The sequence below is a fragment of the Prorops nasuta genome, unplaced genomic scaffold (assembly GCF_024137725.1).
Source record: "Prorops nasuta isolate Cenicafe-Biocafe unplaced genomic scaffold, Cenicafe_Pnas_1.2 PNAS00024, whole genome shotgun sequence".
Lineage (NCBI taxonomy): Eukaryota > Metazoa > Arthropoda > Insecta > Hymenoptera > Bethylidae > Prorops > Prorops nasuta.
In genome coordinates, this window is record NW_027116821.1 from 2,594,684 (window position 1) to 2,600,683 (window position 6,000).

Here is a 6,000-nt window from a genome sequence, read left to right on the forward strand (position 1 = left end):
GACAAAATTGTAGGAAAAATATTACGTCTACCATATAAAAATACCTATTGCTTCTTACCACTACTTCATACTGCTAACTGAGGTCAGTAAAATAGTAAAATCAAGAGAATATAAAAATTGTTAGAACATAAAAAAATGTCCAACTTTAATCGATAAATAAATACAAATAATATAGTTTAAAATTCCAAAAATAAATGATATTTATAATTATGTAGATAATACAATAAAGTTGCATTACTGTAATAATTAAATAACATAATGACTAATGAAATTAAATAATTTTATAATTTGTACTTTAGTTATCTCACGTATTAAATAAAAACGTCCAGTTTTTAATTTTTACAAGGGTTTCAGGTGTTTAAACATATTGAGATATTGGTTAGGTTTTACGTTTGTTTCAGACAATAGACAACAAAATTGTTATTTCCTTTCTTTTAATTGTCTTCTTTAAATTTATATACAAGCACGTTCTCACTGGTTATTATGCCTTGTAGCTTTGTTGATTTTACACTATTAGTTTTTCAAATCTTTTATTATCCTTATAACTTTACACGCAACGCAGACGATAAGAATGATTTGATTTAGGTATATGGCGGTAGTTGTTTATGGTTAGCTCAACCAATGAGAACATTGTGCCATATATTATTTGAGTGTCCAAATTATATCCGTCAATAGAAACAGCACCTTTTCTACATTTTTGTTGCAAAATAATAAAAGAATTATCGCATTTAAAGTTTTCATGATATAAAAGAGGAATATGTAAATATATTTTGCAAACTTTTCATTTAAAGATTTTTTAAATTCAACTATTGGGACCTGATATTGACCGGCGCTATAAGAAGAACTATCCTCGCGGTGGACATGATAACTCATAATGGATTTATTTGAAATCAAAACACGAAATATTGTTTGTTAACAGGAGAGAGAGAGTATAGTTTTTAATATTAATCAGAACATTTAAAAATAATTGAAATCTGAATTTTTAGCATAGCTAGAGGTAAAAAGGATAATATTTAATTCAAATTTATGCTACATATACTTCTAAAAAGAGTTTTGATCAGAGAAAAAAAAATCTTTATTTAATCATGAGCTATATTTACCTAGTATGTACCAGAAGATATTTCGCTTTCTAATTTCAGATAAATCAGTAATGTGTTATCATGTCGACAGTGAGAAATAAAGATATATTAAAAAGATATAGGTCCTAGCGAATGAAATTTCAAAACTTTCAATTGATAATTTTAAGAAAAATTATTTGAAAGCTGCTCTATTATATTTTTAAAATTTTGAATACATTAACACACTACTGTTTTAATTTATTAAAATAATTATATGAAATATTTTTAAAGCTCTCAAACACATGTAATTCCTTAAATGCGTAATATTTATGGTTTTATATTCCGAGTTCATTGAATAAACTGAATTTACTTGAAGTTTAATGTATAACTTTTTTTATTACAGGTAAAACATTCAAAAATCAATGTAATTTAGTTTTTACTGTACATTTCAAGTTGTGGCCATTATGACAGAAGTTAGTAATTTATTTTATAATATTTTAACTTTTTACTAATTCCGTCTTCAACAATTTATCTAAATATTATTCTAACCATATTTTCTCAATTGCATATAATGAAAGTATAATTGAATGAATTGCAGAATTATTATGTAATTATTTGGGATCAATTCTGCTCCGTTGTCCCTTATAAATGGCTAAATTTATCCGAGAAGTCATGTATGTTCCCTGTAGGACAAATAAATTTAACGAAAGCTATACAGAAACGACTGACTCCTGGAAAAAATTGGATTTGTTATAAATTTAAAAAGGTCTTGGGACCGTACGCTTCTTTTGAAATAGCTCGAAATGCGGAAAAAACATGTATTGATATTTCAAGTTCAGATGATTTAAAATTAAATGCCTTGTCCAGCATAGAAATGGAGAGTTTACCCATAAAAAGATTGACAAAAAAAGGAAATTTTACGACGATGATTACGACTATGGCGATCCAGAATCTGTAAGTGAGTCTGAAACGGATAATGATAAAAAGAATCGTAAGTTTTATTAGTTTATGTATTATTAATGAAAATAATAAATTCAACATAACAGTCTTGCTTATTTCATATAATATATACGCAGGAATACAAAAAATTGGAAATGTTTAAAATATTATAGAGAAATAATATGACTTTTACTCTTTCGAAATATTTTCAAAATATTTGCTACTCCGCTTATTTGTAATTGAAGTATTATAATGACCTCGAAAGTTATCTACAAAGATAATATTAGCAATGTAGTTTTTTGAAATGCTTGGAGTACTGAAATATCGATTTATATATTACCAAATATTTGTAATCACACAGTTCACAAATATTGATTTGGATTTTCACATACTTTAAGATTTCTAGAAACTACTGTAATTTGTCAGAAACATACGATGTAATTCAGAACTATCATACCCTTGGTACAGACCACATGCCTAGCTATCGCAATTGCATTTGAGAATGTATCTGAATAAAAGATCTATTGATAATTTAATAGTATCAAGTAGGATATACAATATTTTAAAATTTATTTGTTTTCAAATTACTATAACGTTGCAGGAAAAATTGAAATGCCTAAGTCGCTTTCACTACCTCCGTCAAATTATCAGCCCCGGATAATAATGAACAAATTACATGAACTTCAGCAGGTAAATACTACACTATTATTTGTAGTAATAATAGTTGCTTCAAATTAATTTGTTCATGTAATTTTTTATCTATTCAGTTTTAACTTGCATTATTGATTTTATTTTGTTAGGCAAAAAAGAATAATGTGAGGAAACCAATCCCTTTAAAACAGAATATATCATTGTTTTCAACCAATCCACAAGTATCCAAGGCGATTGAAAACACCAGTATGCTTAATCATAAAGCTGTGGATAATGATTCCCCAAATGGTTCAAATGCTTCATTTCATTCGTGTTCATTGCTTAAACAGAAATTAAATTTAATTTAAAAACAACTTTTAACAAAATTTGTTTAATTTTATAGAAACTGATGACTGCAGTGCTCTTAGAGCGAACACCGATGAAAATGTGTGTAGTTTGTTACCTGCACAACATAACATCACTTCAAGTAAGCATATTTCATTTTGATGACATTAATTCAGTTACTCTGAAGTTAATCAATTCTTATTTTAATGTCGTTAAAAATACAGGTTTTACGAATTCTGTTCTTTCTTTTCCAAAGAATAATAATCAGCGGTTAAACCGAATAAGCGAATCAATTAGACTTGAGCAGGTTAACACAATATATATGAATTGTGGAAAATTAAAATTTCGAAAATATTTTTCTTCATTTGCAATCATATTATTTTCATTAAAAAATTTAGAGTTTGTATAATTTTTATAATTAGACGGAGGAGAATAGTGGACAGATGGAAAGACCATCATCTATCTCCGCACCAGCTTTTCCACCCTCATATCAGGAATGCGAGGAAGATTCAAACAACTTTAATTTAAATGAGGCTACGAATGACAATGAAAGTATACATAGTCTAGTTTCTGAACAAGAAACTGGAATTTCAAGTAAGTATATTTTATCTAATCATATAAGATTTATGAAAAATGTAAAAAATAGTATTTTGACTATATGCTTCCCGTTCGGAATGGTAACTTTGGTTTAATCATTTTGTTTGTAATTTTTATACTTTCGGATATAATCTACATATTAATTTTTATTAGCTCTATGTGTTTAGTTTTTCAGGGCCAATCAGCTAATTACTTTTCACAAAATTAACACGCTGCGTATATAAACCTGAATCTTTCATGTCTTGGCTAAAACAAGCAAATCGCTATTCTCAGACTTAACCGTTGTTTCATTTATTCAGCAGAAACTATGAAAAAATGTATTTTTTAACGATTTTATGATTGATATATGAAACAGAAGGTTTGGCATATTGTCCTGATTTTTTCCTGAAATTCCTGCACTAATGGATAAAATGAAAAAAGAACAGGACGCAAAAGATCCAGGTTTGCTGACGGTAGATGCCGTAAAAATATTTGTTGACGAAGGGTTAATATTACTATATGTATAAGCAATTATAATACTTATTTGATACTACATCCGGCTACTGCGATATTTTCTAATAACTAATGATCGAATGACATATTACGTGCAAATATTTAATTTTTATTGAATAGCGCAGCTTCGTAAAACACAAACAGATAAAGTTTGAACTCTTATCAGAAACAGAATTTGTGCCTATTAATATAATTCAGGCAATAAGTTCTGTTTAACACTGTAACTATAGAAGGTATCAATTTTTATTATAAGACCAATCTGAAGCACATTTCAACTTTTACTTAAAAAGTTAATATAGCAAAATTTGGTATATATGCTAGGTACGAAGTTAAAAGAAATTTTATAGTCTAGGTCATTTTAAAGGACAAATCCAGTATACACAGTTAATCCATTCCATGAATAATTTATTAATATTCAATGAGATAAAAATTGCATGTTAATAATCGGTTTGATGAAAGGCTTATTGTATCAGATAGAAGGCTTTATTCTTTTAAGAGAGAATAGTCGCCATACAGCAAAAAAGAAAAAGAAACGGGTAGTAAAAAGTTTACGAATGAGTACAAATGTATAAGTATGTTACATAATTACGTATGCACACACACAATCACCCATCCATAGGAATTGCTTTTCAACAATGCATATTCTTAATTATAACTTTTTAAATATGAAACAACGGCTCGACATAATTTTTTTGTTACAGGCAACTTAATCGTAGATATTAGGAAATTGCACAATGATTTTAATTTATTTCGGGCAGAACTAAAAAAATCAATGAACACACAGAGTAAGATTTTGACGGAAATGTTAGCCCTTATGCATGACGATACTAGAAGAAACGATATTCAGACTACAAATGACACAATGGGCTTTCTATTGCCTGATTTTCCTATACAAAGCATTGAAAATTATATAAAGTTTGAAAAACAATTGCAGGAAGATAATGAAATTCGTAAACTTTTTGTAAGTATTACAAATAGATTGTTAACTCGAAATGTGGAGTCAAGTTAAATACAACAATATGCTTAGAAAAGTTTTGAAAATTTCCTGCAGATCCTAACTATTATGCTTCTAATATGAATGGGAATCTAGGCTTGGAATCTGGATTGTTGAAGACTATCAACAATCTTTCAACAGATTTTTTATCATTCTTAAAAATATTGCCGACAGGCTTTGACAGAATAGACTCCAAGACCAGATATCCTTCCATGCCGGAAAAAGAATAGCTGGGATTTTTAATATATATTTCAAATTATACTAGGGATTATATTTTTGTAATTTTTCCTTGTTCAGAACAATATTCATTTTTTAAAGTTTTACTGCTACCTTTATCTAAATTATGCTCACTTAAACAATTATTGCATATTTTAATAAGTCATTGTTAAATTTATTTTTCTTTTATAGGCTAGTAAAATAAAAAGGATCGGTGGTAATACTATTCAAAAAGTAGTTGCAAATATTTTGAATTTTGCGATTTCCTTAGAAGTGGGTCATAAGCTTACATGGACAGGATGCAATGGTTCAACGAAAATGGAAGGATCCACTTTTGCTAATATCATCGTGGGTGAATAATCTCTTCAATTGAAATTGTTTTACTTATATCATGAAAACTTGATTTTTTTGTAAACTCTTCTATTTCATAGGATCAGTATTTCAACAAAATGACCTTAGTCATACTGCAACAAGCACTGGTGTTATCAAACACATTAAAAGCTGGCTCCAACATGCAGGAGATAAGTTACGATATAGACAGAAAAAATTGGATAGGACGAATTGCGCACTTAATTCATCTAGAAATTAATAAAATAATGAGCTTCATGACAATGTCTTACTACTCTTTTTTCTCATTAGTATTATAAAGTTTCTTATTTTACGAATGATAATAATTGAAAAACTAATTTTATTTTCAATAAGAAACAATATTTTTTATGCAATTTGTAT